Source organism: Lucilia sericata, unplaced genomic scaffold (genome assembly GCF_015586225.1).
Source record: "Lucilia sericata isolate MDLA Ls3-8-SP2 unplaced genomic scaffold, ASM1558622v1 Contig000883F_arrow, whole genome shotgun sequence".
NCBI lineage: Eukaryota > Metazoa > Arthropoda > Insecta > Diptera > Calliphoridae > Lucilia > Lucilia sericata.
In genome coordinates, this window is record NW_023994873.1 from 164,093 (window position 1) to 177,640 (window position 13,548).

General features: G+C 27.2%; 1 protein-coding gene across 2 annotated transcripts in view; it reads left to right on the forward strand.

The window, feature by feature from the left end:
• The first annotated feature begins 490 nt into the window (after nucleotides 1-490).
• The window catches only part of LOC119608814 (excitatory amino acid transporter 1), a 29,329-nt gene continuing 16,271 nt past the window's right edge, over nucleotides 491-13,548 (forward strand). Inside the window, exon 1 of one of the 2 annotated variants that reach the window (XM_037963339.1) lies at nucleotides 491-676. The gene's annotated coding sequence lies outside the window, so the exon portion shown is untranslated. The remainder of the gene's footprint in view (nucleotides 677-13,548) is intronic. The other variant, XM_037963340.1, reaches the window with a different exon arrangement.

The following is a 13,548-nucleotide window of genomic DNA, read 5'->3' on the forward strand; positions in this document are numbered from 1 at the left end:
AGATGAAAAAAAAGCTGCAAATTACAATAACAATGACGTGTTGTAACAATAAGGGAATTAGAAATATATAGGAGAATATATAAACTAAATGAGAAGCTTAAGCTTAAGTTTAGGTGCAAAGAGTAACACTTATTTTACTCTTTAATTGTTTTGTCTCATCTATAATAACAAAATAAATTGCTAATTCTCAAAGCTCATCACACATGAGACATTTTTTATGGGTGTTGTTGTTGCAATCTGTATGTAAATTATGTAGAAAAACTTGTTGTTGTTTGGTGAGCTTAAATTTTTTTGTTGCTATTTGGAATACAAAAGAGGCCTCCTCCCCTAGCTGCTGATTAAGTTGTTTTTTTATATTTTCTGCTCGCTTTTTTTTCGCTATTTTGTTGGTAGTTTGTTGTTTGGGGCGCTTGTAGTAGATTTTGAATAAAAAAAAATTGTATATTTTTTTCTATATAATCACTTAGTATGTGAATTTGAAATGTTTGTTGTCGATTAAGTTGAAATACTTTAGTTCAGTTCTAAACGAAAACCTGAGGCGCAAAGTTGTCTTCTCGGTAATAAAGTTGTAATAATATAGCAAAAAAAGTACTTTCTTTGTTGTTTGTAAATAAAAAAAAGTACCTTTCAACGTTTTGTCTAATATAAAAGACTTTGATGATTGCAATTTATTTAGGTGACGAATGGTGGCGGCTGTAAAAGTGGCCTTATCTAGAAAAAATACTAAATATTGTGTATAAAATTATTTGGAGGGAAAAAAACTTTCAAAATTAATAAAATTAAATGATAAATAATAACAATTAATATAAATAAAAAAAAAAATATTGAAAAAGCACAACTTTTAGAAAATTTTTTAAAAAATTATAAAACAAAATTGTTAAAATTTTTTTAATAAATTATTAAATTTAAAATTTTTTTATTGCGGTTTGTGGTTGAAAGAAAATAATTGAACTTTTTTTTTTGCTTTATTTTGACAAGTGGTATGTTGTTGTTGTTTTTTTAAGTGCTAAATTTCTTAATTTATTTATATTTAAATAATACATTTGTTTTATAATAAAAACATTTCAACATTGAAAATCCATAAAACATTTTTTAAGTGGTTTTTTAAGTTTCTAGACGAAATTTAAAAAAAAATTCTTTGTGTAAACAATAATTTTTTTCTAATTTTTTGCAACAAACTAACTAAATAATTGATGTGTAAACACAGCAATCATTTATCTTAAGGAAAGTTTTTTCTAAGAAAATGTCTTTCAAAATATTTGTTTAAAAAAACATTAAAAAAACTAAATTTTAAAAATTTTTTGCTCTAGTGACAAATTGTGCTAAAAATGTTACAATTTTTTTTTTTCAAAAGTTTATGTCATTTTTTATATATTATGGACATGAAAAGCAAAAAAAAAAAAAACTAAAAGTTTTCTGCTCTAAATTTTGTTTCCCCCCCCACAATATGATCATTGTCACCATAACTAAACTCTCTTTCCTTACAAAAAACACATTCGCTCTTGAGTTAAATTATGTATGAAAGTAAAAAGAAAATATCAAAAGAGTAAATAATGATCATGAAAAGAACTTGCACTTTATTTATTTATAATGTTCTTTTGCAATTTGCGCATTCGATTTTATTTTTGTCTTTTTATTTTTTACTGACAAGTCAGGCGGACAGATAGACAAATAATATGAAAAATCGTCCAAATATATAAATGTATACTATGGTCATTGTAACCTAAATTATTAAAACAAAATGTATATAATTTAAAAAAAAGAAGAAATTGCATTTTTGTTGCCAACAAAAAAAAATTGTCAATAGTTTTTAAATGCATGGGTGTTTTTATAAAAAAACATAATAAAATTATGGCACATGCTGCCTTTTAAACAAGTCTAAACAATAACAAAATCAATTCACATGCTTCATTTTAATACTCACACTCTCTTTTGGAAAAGGGTTACCAGATAAAAGTGATCGTGATTTTAAATACAATTTTTCGCAGAATGATCAAAAGTTTTAAACTTTCTTTAAAAAAAATCACCGAAATAATAAAAGCATCGCAACAAAAATGATTAACTTAAGCTTACAGCTGCAAGTAACTCTTATTCTATACTATATAGGGCAACATTTTTGCAATTTTTCTTCACTTTTTATATATTTTTCAGAGGATAACACATTTTCTGAAAAAAAATTGCAACGAAAATTACAAACTAAAGCTTACAGCAACAAGTAACACTTATTCTATACTATATAGGGCAACATTTTTGCAATTGTTCTCCCCTTTTTATACATTTTACAAAGGATAACACAATTGAGCAAAATAATGTCATGGCACCCTTTTATACTATTTAACAAATTGAAATAAATGACGGCTTATAGACGTCGAACACGGTCGCTCGTAGATGCAAATGACATCTATAGCCGTTCGCCCTTTTTATAAATTTTTCACAGGAAATTCAAAGGAAAATGCGATTTCTTAAAAAATTCCTTAAAAAGGCAAAAATTTTGCATTTTTTGGTCAAAAACACAAATGAATGTCATGGCAAAATGTTTGCATTTTCACACTATTTAACACGTTGACGTTGGCTATAGACTTTGAGCACGATAGCTCGTAGATGCAAATGACGTCTATAGCTGTCCGCCCTTTTTATACATTTTTCAAAGGAAAATGCACTTTCGTATAAAAATTGCCTAAAAACGCAAATTTGTTTTAATTTTTGATAAAAAAAAAACTTAATTGAGTATGTTATGGCAAATTGAGTATGTTATGACAAAATTTGGCATTTTCACCATTTTTATACTATTTAAGGAAGAAGTTTTACTAAACATGTGAACATTTTTTTGCATATTTTGTACATTTTTCATATCTTATTTAAGAAAAAGTACTTTGGAAAAAAAAACTCAAATATGTTGCAATATTTATACAAACAAATTTTGAACTTTCGTCTGCACTTTTGTATACTGTTTTCAAAGGAAAGGAAATTGTCTAAAAATATACAAATACTTTTTTGTACTCTACAAGTCATCGTAAAAATGTACTTTCTAAAAGGCAAAAACTTGCATTATTTGGCGAAACCCAACTGAATATAATTATCCTAAAAGTTAAGGCAAATTGTTTGCATTTTTCTGCCCTTTTGCTCAAAATATTGTCGAACTTTTTCTGTCCATTTAAATAACAATTTTGGAGGAAAAGTTATTGTTTAAAAATATCACCCAAAAAGGCAAAAATTGTGCAATATTTGTTTAAAAACACAATTTCTTTGAATCCTATAAGTTTTTGTAAAATTTACTTTCTAAAAGTCAAACACTTGCATGTTTGGCAAAACACAAAATTGTTTACAAATATTATCCCAAAAAGGCAAAAAAATGTGTATTATATTATAAAATTTACTTTTTAAAACGATCACCCACAAAAAAATGCAAAAAATTGCATTATTTGGCAAAACAATATTAAGTAGAATTTTCATTTATGGCAAAATTTTTGCAATTTTTTGCCCTTTTTCTAATGTAAGAGCTACTTTTTGTACTATTTACTCAAAAACTCTATTGAGTAGAAGTACCTTACAAGTTATGTCCAAATTTGTTCACTTTTTTCGCCCTTTTTTATACCATTTTGGGTAAAGAAGTACTTTTTAAAAGTATCTTTCATAATTTTACATTATTTATCCCATAAATTTAATAAGGAAAGCGCCATGTGAGACGTTTGAGAACTACAGGCATTTGTTTGCATGAGACCTTAGACTTACATATATTAAAATTTTGAAGAAGGTTTCTGAAAATAAAACGGTTTAGAAATTTCCGTTTTTTCTTTAACACTCTGGCATCTTTGGTTTCTTCAAGCAACAAGTGCTTTTCTTCGTTTTATTTGCGAAATAAAAGTATAAAAATAATAATTGCTGCTACTAGTTGCTATTAACACTTGGCGCGTTTTAATTGTTATTAGGTTTACTACTCTAAGTTTACTCTTTAAAAAGAGTATGTTTAGATATAACAAGGGGAAGTATAGCCAACGAAATAATATAGAAATTTTACAGAATATACAGCTTCTACAATAACTGTTCAAACTTTTATATATTTGAAAATCGGTTCTATACAAGTTGTACGTTTAAAACTTAACTTAGTTTTCAGATTGAACCTTTCTCTTAATATCTGTTAAGCCTTTGATCATTATTTGATCTCATCATCTCACATAAAAACTGGCTTAGTTTATAATTAGTATTTTAAAACAATTCAAAATTTTTCTCAAAATATAAAAACAAAAAGTCATTAAATTCAATGCTAATTAATAGAAATCTTTGGAAATCAGTTTGTCTGCCTCAGAACAACCACCCACCTAAAATATTCTCGCGAATTTTTTTTTTAGAAAAAAATTTCTGTTAACGACGACAAAATTTTTCCTTTATCTTAATAACAACTTATATTTATTTGTTTTATTTTATATATTTAATATATATTTTTGTAGTGTTAGATTAATTTGGAACTTTTAGTGATTTATTTTTTATGGCCTCATAAAATCTCGAAAAAGTTGACACAAATAAATTGTGTTTTTCTTACAAAAGAATGAACTTGCTCGTTGTTCGCTTAATGAAAAATTCATAAAAAATTATAATTTATGTTTATTTTCTTTATAGAAACTTTTCTTTATACGTTTCTTAGTTAAAAAACTATTTAATTTTAAAACTATTTTCATACTGGTCGTGCGACATCTCGAATATTAAAACGTGAGAAAATTTTTTACTTTTGACGTCTAGTTCTGTTCTAGTTCTGTTCTAGTTCTGTTCTAGTTCTAGTTCTGTTCTAGTTCTGTTCTAGTTCTAGTTCTGTTCTAGTTCTAGTTCTGTTCTAGTTCTGTTCTAATTCTGTTCTAATTCAATGAGGATCATATGCAAGACAATTTCCAAGATCAGTTTGCATTATTTCCTTTTAAAAACCAGAAATACTTTTATCTTTCCTCAAGTGCCCACCATTAAAACACTTTACGTCAGAATGTCACACTCAATGTCGTTTTGTCTGACATTCAAAGTGCCACGCTATTTAAGTTTTTTTTCTTTTGCATTATGAAATTTATTTTGTTGCACTTTTATTGCAGTTGAATACATTTGAATACTTTTTACAATATTTATTTACTTTTATAAACAAAACTCTTTTTTTAACAAAATTATAGTAAACAATTTATTATTTATTTGCATAGAATTAAGACTGCCGTCTCGCAATTGTTAAAAATTTATAATTACAATGATCATGATGATGATTTAAATACCGGGCTGTTGTCACAATTTACTTTTGTTAAAATATTCTGTATTATTACTGCTTATAATGTTTACATTGTTAAAACGGTTATTTGTTAAAAATATATGTTTAAACAAAAATAATAATAAATGAAAACTGCGTTTCTCAGAAAAAAAAAAAAACAATATGTTATCACAAGCAAATTTAAATAAGTCAGCTGTTTAAGCAAAACGATCGCAGAGAGAGAATACAAATAGACGATACGTTTAGTAACCAGTTCTTTGGGGGTAGTATAGGGTACTAACGAAACTGTTTTTTTCATTTCAAAACTAATCTACTTTATAATCCAGAATTAACTGAAAATTAATTATACTGGATTAAAAATTATCCAATAACTAATTCTAGATCGGCTCGGAATTTTTCACAGAGAGAAAAGTTCTCCTCAAATTACTCTCTGTTTTAAAGTATCAATTTATTTATTTTTGATTTGTATAAAAAAAAAACAAATATTTGTTTTAAAATCATATATATTTTTTTAATTTTAAGGTTATTTATGGTTAAATTAGAAAAATGTGCAGCGGCACAACCTGTTAAAATATTGAATGATAATTATTTAAAAAAAAAAATTGTAAATAAACGGAAATTTACATACACGTTTTCAAATATTATTTTAGCAATATGTTCAAAACTAGTTTTTGTCAAGAATTAATTTGTTATTAATCAAAATAATGATATTATAAAAATTGACATAATATGTCTACTATTAAATTGTTTAAAAAAATATTAAGTTGCACATGAGAATTAAAAAAAAAAACAATGATTTCTAGACATTCCCACGGTCCACGATAACCGAACTACTACAACCCTGCAGGAAAGCTAGTTCTGTTCTGTTCTAGTTCTGTTCTAGTTCTGTTCAAGTTCTGTTCTAGTTCTGTTCTAGTTCTGTTCTAGTTCTGTTCTAGTTCTGTTCTAGTTCTGTTATAGTTCTATTCTAGTTCTGTTCTAGTTCTGTTCTAGTTCTGTTCTAGTTCTGTTCTAGTTCTGTTCTAGTTCTGTTCTAGTTCTGTTCTAGTTCTGTTCTAGTTCTGTTCTATTTCTGTTCTAGTTCTAGTTCTGTTCTAGTTCTGTTCTAGTTCTGTTCTAGTTCTGTTCTAGTTCTGTTATAGTTCTGTTCTAGTTCTGTTCTAATTCTGTTCTAGTTCTGTTCTAGTTCCGTTCTAGTTCTGTTCTAGTTCTGTTCTACTTCTGTTCTAGTTTTCTTCTAGTTCTGTTCTAGTTCTGTTCTAGTTCTGTTCTAGTTCTGTTCCAGTTCTAGTTCTGTTTTAGTTCTGTTCCAGTTCTGTTCTAGTTCTGCTCTAGTTTTGTTCTAGTTCTGTTCCAGTTCTGTTGTATTTCTAATCTAGATCTGTTTTCCGTTTTAAAAAGTTTAAAATTTCCTATTATTTAAATTAAATTTGAAAATATCAAATAGAATAAATAAGAAAATAATTAAATCTACTTTCGACCACTCAAATTTAATAAGAATTTTCTTATAAACAAAATACAAACATTATTTGGTAATAAAGCGTGAATGCAAAATTTTGAAATTTGGTTGTCAAAAAACACCCACCTGAAAATTTTTGTTTTCTTTTTATAATTTAACACAAATTTTATAGCGTCTCAGACAGAAAAAAATTTGTCCATTAAAATTATATGTGAATGACACTGTATCTATTTTACGTACGTATGTATGTATCCGAATGCCTCAATGAATTGGACGCGTTACTAAATAAATTTGAAAGTGGACGCACGTAAATAAAAATGTTCTTTGAAAAAAAGTTGCAAATTTGGCAGACGTACTATTATTATTAAAATAAAAATTAATAAATACTATTAAAAATTTTATAAATATGAAATCAAATACAGTAAAGTGTAGAATGTGAAGAATATTTGGAAAGTTCTAAACAAAAATTTTGAAAAAGTTGAACTTGAACTCGGGCCTGAAAAATATTCTGTTAATAATTTTAAAAAATCTTTAATTATAGTTTCATATAATTCATATTGGAATTATAATCTTTAAATTATTATATGACGAGTGTCTACTGTAAATTTGCTATTTTATTAAAAATTTAAAAAAACATCGTTTCAAAGGTCCATTTGACAAATGTCGCAGAACATTTTGTTTTTAAATCTTTTTTTTTTACTTTTTTGGTTTGGACCTAATCTCAATGAAATAAAAATTAAACACAATATTTATAACCAAAGAGTGCACAGTGGTACTAAAAGACAAAAAATATGTGATTTTTTTATTACACATCTTCTGTATAAGTTAAAAAATACTCAAAATATTTGCAATTAGATCCGAACTAACAATTTCCGCTTTTAAGTGTTTCGTACCACTGTTCTTTACTTGCTGCAAAGACAATGAATTTATTTGTAGATCATTATTGCTGCTGTTGTTGTCGTACTTAACACACTCCTAGAAAAAGAATCAACTGAAGTATTCCATCGTCAGTCGTCTATCTCTTATGACCTTCACATTCATAATCTTTTTAATGTTTTTTTTTAATTTTTTTCGATTTTGTTTCAAAATAGGCCAACATTTTTTTGTACAAATGTTTATCACAAAAAAAAGTAATACCAGCAAATATTTATATAAAACAAAATTTATTTGTTTAATTTTGTTGTTATTTTTCTAGTATCTTTATGATTTAACTAAAGCCAAAAGAACAGCGTTCTTAACTTTTGAATTACAACAAGTATTTTTCCAAATATTTTTTTATTCAAAAACGTTGCCAACACATGTTCCATGAGTGACAATCTTAAAAAAAGTAAAAAAAAACGCTAAAATAATTTGTCAACAAAAAATCAAATTGCGTGCAATAAAAAAAAATTGTTAAATAATTAAAATCGATTATTAATGTTTAAGCTGATAAATTATTGTACAATTAACCATTAACCGCTTAAACCAGTTCGTTAATTGTTTAAAAACTTTATATCGCCTTGTTAAACAATTGCTTGATTTTATTTGAAACTTTTTTATTCAAAAGTAGATTTCTTTTATTTATGTTTGTGCTTCTAAGGATTTATGTTAAGTATCCTTTTTTCTCTTTTTTCAATTGCCTCATTATCCAATGTATTCTTTTTTTTCGGATTAACCGTTATTATTTACTTTCGTTTTTTATTTTTCCTTTTATTCACACACTCTTTCATTACTCTCTATTGATTGTCAGCTATTGTCCTTGTGTTTTAGATTATCTCTATTTGTTATTAAAATATCTATTCAATTAGATATAAAGCAACTAAAAGGACTTGTTTTTTAAAAGCTAAAAATTTTAGCTTAAAGCTTTTAGTAAAAAAAAAAATATTTGAAAAAATTTTTGGTAAACAACTAGTTTGTTTGAACTTTATGTAAAAACATGGCTATAGACTGGAATATAGACTAGAGTCTAGACTAAAGACTATACTACAGACTCGACTATAGACTATATTATAGACCAGACTATATACAGAACATGACTATAGACTAGACTAAAGACTAGACTAGACTATAGACTCGACTAGACTATAGACTCGACTAGACTATAGACTAGACTATAGACTAGACTATAGACTAGACTATAGACTAGACTATAGACTAGACTATAGACTAGACTATAGACTAGACTATAGACTAGACTATAGACTAGACTATAGACTAGACTATAGACTAGACTATAGACTAGCCTATAGACTAGACTATAGACTAGACTATAGACTAGACTATAGACTAGACATAGACTAGACTATAGACTAGACTATAGACTAGACTATAGACTACTAGACTACTAGACTAGACTATAGACTAGACTATAGACTAGACTATAGACTAGACTATAGACTAGACTATAGACTAGACTATAGACTAGACTATAGACTAGACTATAGACTAGACTATAGACTAGACTATAGACTAGACTATAGACTAGACTATAGACTAGACTATAGTACTAGACTAGACTATAGACTAGGACTATAGACTAGACTATAGACTAGACTATAGACTAGACTATAGACTAGACTATAGACTAGACTATAGACTAGACTATAGACTAGACTATAGACTAGACTATAGACTAGACTATAGACTAGACTATAGACTAGACTATAGACTAGACTATAGACTAGACTATAGACTAGACTATAGACTAGACTATAGACTAGACTATAGACTAGACTATAGACTAGACTATAGACTAGACTATAGACTAGACTATAGACTAGACTATAGACTAGACTATAGACTAGACTATAGACTAGACTATAGACTAGACTATAGACTAGACTATAGACTGGACTATAGACTAGACTATAGATTAGACTATAGACTAGACTATAGACTAGACTATAGACTAGACTATAGACTAGACTATAGACTAGACTATAGACTAGACTATAGACTAGACTATAGATTAGACTATAGACTACACTATAGACTACACTAGACTATAGACTACACTATAGACTAGACGATAGACTAGACGATAGACTAGATTATGGAGTAGACTATAGACTATCCTATGGACTAGACTAGACTATAGTTTAGGCTATAGTTTAGACTTTAGCTATAGACTAGACTTTAGACTAGACTATAGACTAAACTATAAACTAGACTTTAGACTAGACTATAGACTACGCTATATACTAGATTATAGACTAGACTATAGACTATACTATAGACTAGACTATAGACTAGACTATAGACTTGACTATAGACTAGACTATAGACTTGACTATAGAATAGACTATAGACTAGACTATAGACTAGACTTTAATAACTTTACCGGTCCAAAATATGAAATCTATTCTATTTTTAATAAAATAAAAGTCATTTTTGATATTTATTTATGAACTCCCATAAATGTTTCGATTTTTTCCATTCTATTTACTTTTTTAATAATAAAAAATTATATCTTTACCACTTCCTAGATAAAACAAAAATAAAAAACTAAAAATATCTCAATAATTTTAAGTTTAAAATTATAAACAAATGGTGGCAATATTGTCGCTGGAAATTTTTTTGGCATTATATTATTTATTTCTTAAATTATCATCCATTAAACGTAAACGTTTCACATTGTTAAGTGTTTTTTTTTTTTTTTCTTATAAATTTTTTATTTATTTAAAATGCTATATGTATAGCAAGAAGTTTTTTTTTTCTGAAATTTATTTATGTGAGACTCCGCTATTTGAATTTGTTTAAGAAATTATTTAAAGAATTTGTTTCTAATTGCTGAAAAGAAATAAGCTGATTAAACTGATTTAAACCAGTGATGTGGCTTAAACTGGAGGGGTGGTGTTAGGTGGAAGGCTTTATGATTGACAAGTTACTTTAAATTAAATATTCTGACAGGATTATAGACTGAAAGGCGAAAAAAAGTTAAGAACAAAAAAAATGTTTGAAAATATTTATTGCGCAGATAGGGAGGGTTGTCAATGTCAAGGTTTTCTCTATAGGAGTTTCAATTGATAGTGCTATTTAACTTGTTTAAGCTGTTTTCATAAATTTCTATTTAAAAATTCTTATCGAATTTAATCATAATTATCGATACTTAGCATATAAACAATTTATAATGTTCTTGTTGATTATTAATTAATTACTTGCACAACTCCCTAACAAGACATCTAGACTTCTAAATGAATAAAATTTAATGCAAATATACATTCTAAATGATATGAACAAATTTTATTCAATATTATTTGTTGTTGTTTTTAGTGTTTTTATTTAATTTTTCAAAATCGTTTTTATAATGCCGGTCACATGTTGCGGGGTAACAACTCACACTTGTTCCCGGCTCAAATTCTAATACAGTAAAACAAGCAAAAAACGACAATGATTTTGTTAAAAGATAAATATTTAAATACTTGTATAGAGAAACCTTATATGTCTAATAGAATATGTAGAATAAAATACTTTATAAACAATTAGAATAAAATTAAAATGTTTTATTAATGAAAAAATTACGGAAAGACAGACGGAATGACAGACGGACAAATAGAAGGACGGACGGACGTACAAACCGTCAGTTAGGCTACTTTATTAACACACCTTTTTTGGTTTAAATATTTGTTTTTTAAATTTATTGTTTTTTATCAAAAACCAAAAAGTACATAAGCCCACATATAGATCTTTTTTTTATAATAAAACTTTTTTGAAATAATGAAAAAAATTTAAATAAAAAAATTATAAATTTTCCATTACTTAACTTACAATGTTGTCTGCCTTATTTGACTACATAGTTTTGTTTAAATAAATTCTCAAACCGGTTTTATAAAAAATCTAAACTTTAATTTAAAAAAAAAAAACTAACAGACCACCTTTACAAATTTAGGGCTGATTCTTTGTTGTCAAATGTTTTATTGTTTTCAAAACCCTGCTAGTTAAATGTCAGAACATGTATGAGTTTCAAAAAGTTTCATGTCTATATAAAGGGTTTAGCTTTTTTCCCCCATTTTTGGTTAATTTTATACCAAAACATGCTTTATAAAATCAAAATTAAAAACAATAAAACAAAACTTTAAATTTTATTTAAGTTCACACATCAAATTTGTATACAGTAAAGAGCAAAACAAAAGTCATAGGAGAAGTTTTAAATATTTCATTCATAGCTTAGTTCTTTTCTTTATATAAAACATCAACTTTACTTTCTTAAAACATTTTAATTGTTTCTCTTCTTTTGCCCCATACTGTTGCCTTAATGCTTTGTGCTACTGAACTTTTTTTGTTTAACAAGTTCTTCTCTTATTTATTATTATTCTTGTTGTTTGTGTTGCTGCCCTTGAATTTGAAATTTCTTTTGAATAGAATTCTTTTTTTTTTTTTGTACAGAAAAAGTACAAAAATCGGGTGTGTGTTCAAGTACATCATCCTCTACTCAAAGTGTAAAGAAAAATAAAAATATTTTGTGTGGCCAACATATGTGTTGAATTTGTACATAAATGGCAGCTAACTGTGTAGTAGTAATAAATAATTATTATTTATATAAATATAAAGAATAAGACATTATATAATTATATACTTTGTACACTGTAAACATACTTATTTAAGTGTCTAAGAGAAGTTATAGTGCTGGGTAAAATTCTAAGGTTTATTAAGTTTAAGTACCTTTTTCCAGCTACTTAATAAAGATACGACCAAAAGATGAGGTCATTGTTCACACTATAATCCAGAATGTATAGTTCAGACTATAGACTAGACTCTAGACCAGACTATGCACCAGACTAGAGGCTAGACTATAAACTAGATTGTAGCACAGACTATGAACTAGACTAGAGTCAGTACTATTGACTACACAATAGTCCGACTATAGACTATAATATAGACAGACTTTAGACTACACTATTGTCAGACTACAGACTACACTTTAGGCAGACTATTGACTATAAAATAGTCAGGCTATAGACTACACTGTAGTCAGATTATAGACTTCACTATAGTAAGACTATAGACGGCACTACAGTAGACTATACTATAGTCAGACTATATACTACACTATAGTCAGACTATAGACTGGACAGACTATAAACTAGACTATAGTTTAGACTATATACTAGACTATGGACTAGACTATTGACTATTGACTGCACTATAGTCAGACTATAGACTATAATATAGACAGACTTTAGACTACACTATCGTCAAACTACAGACTACGCTATAGTCAGACTATAGACTACACTATAGGCAGACTATTGACTATAATATAGTCAGGATTCAGACTATAGCCTACACTATAGTCAGACTATAGACCACACTATAATCAGACTATGCACTACACTATAGTCAGATTATTGACTATAATATAGACAAGCTATAGACTACATTACAGTTTGACAATAGACTATAATATAGTCAGACTATAGACTATAATATAGACTATAAACTGCACTATAGTTAGACTATAGTCAGACTATCAACTACACTGCGGTCAAACTATAGACTATAATATTGTCAGACTTCAGACTTCACTATAGTCAGACTTAGACTACACAATAGTTCAGAATATAGATCAGACAATAATATACTGCACTATAGTCAGATTATAGACTACTCTATACCAGACCAGTCTATATATTATTTTATAGTCCAGACTATAAACTAGACTATAGTGCATATTACAAGTTAGACTATAGTCCGGACTATATAAATCGATTAAACTATAGTTTATACTATACCAAACTACAAACAGGACTACACTTTAGCCTATAAAACTGATCCATACTATAAAGTAGACTATTTGCATGTTCAGACAATCCTAGTACTCTTACATATCTGATACATTTATCTTACATATCTGATAGATTACAATCTAGTC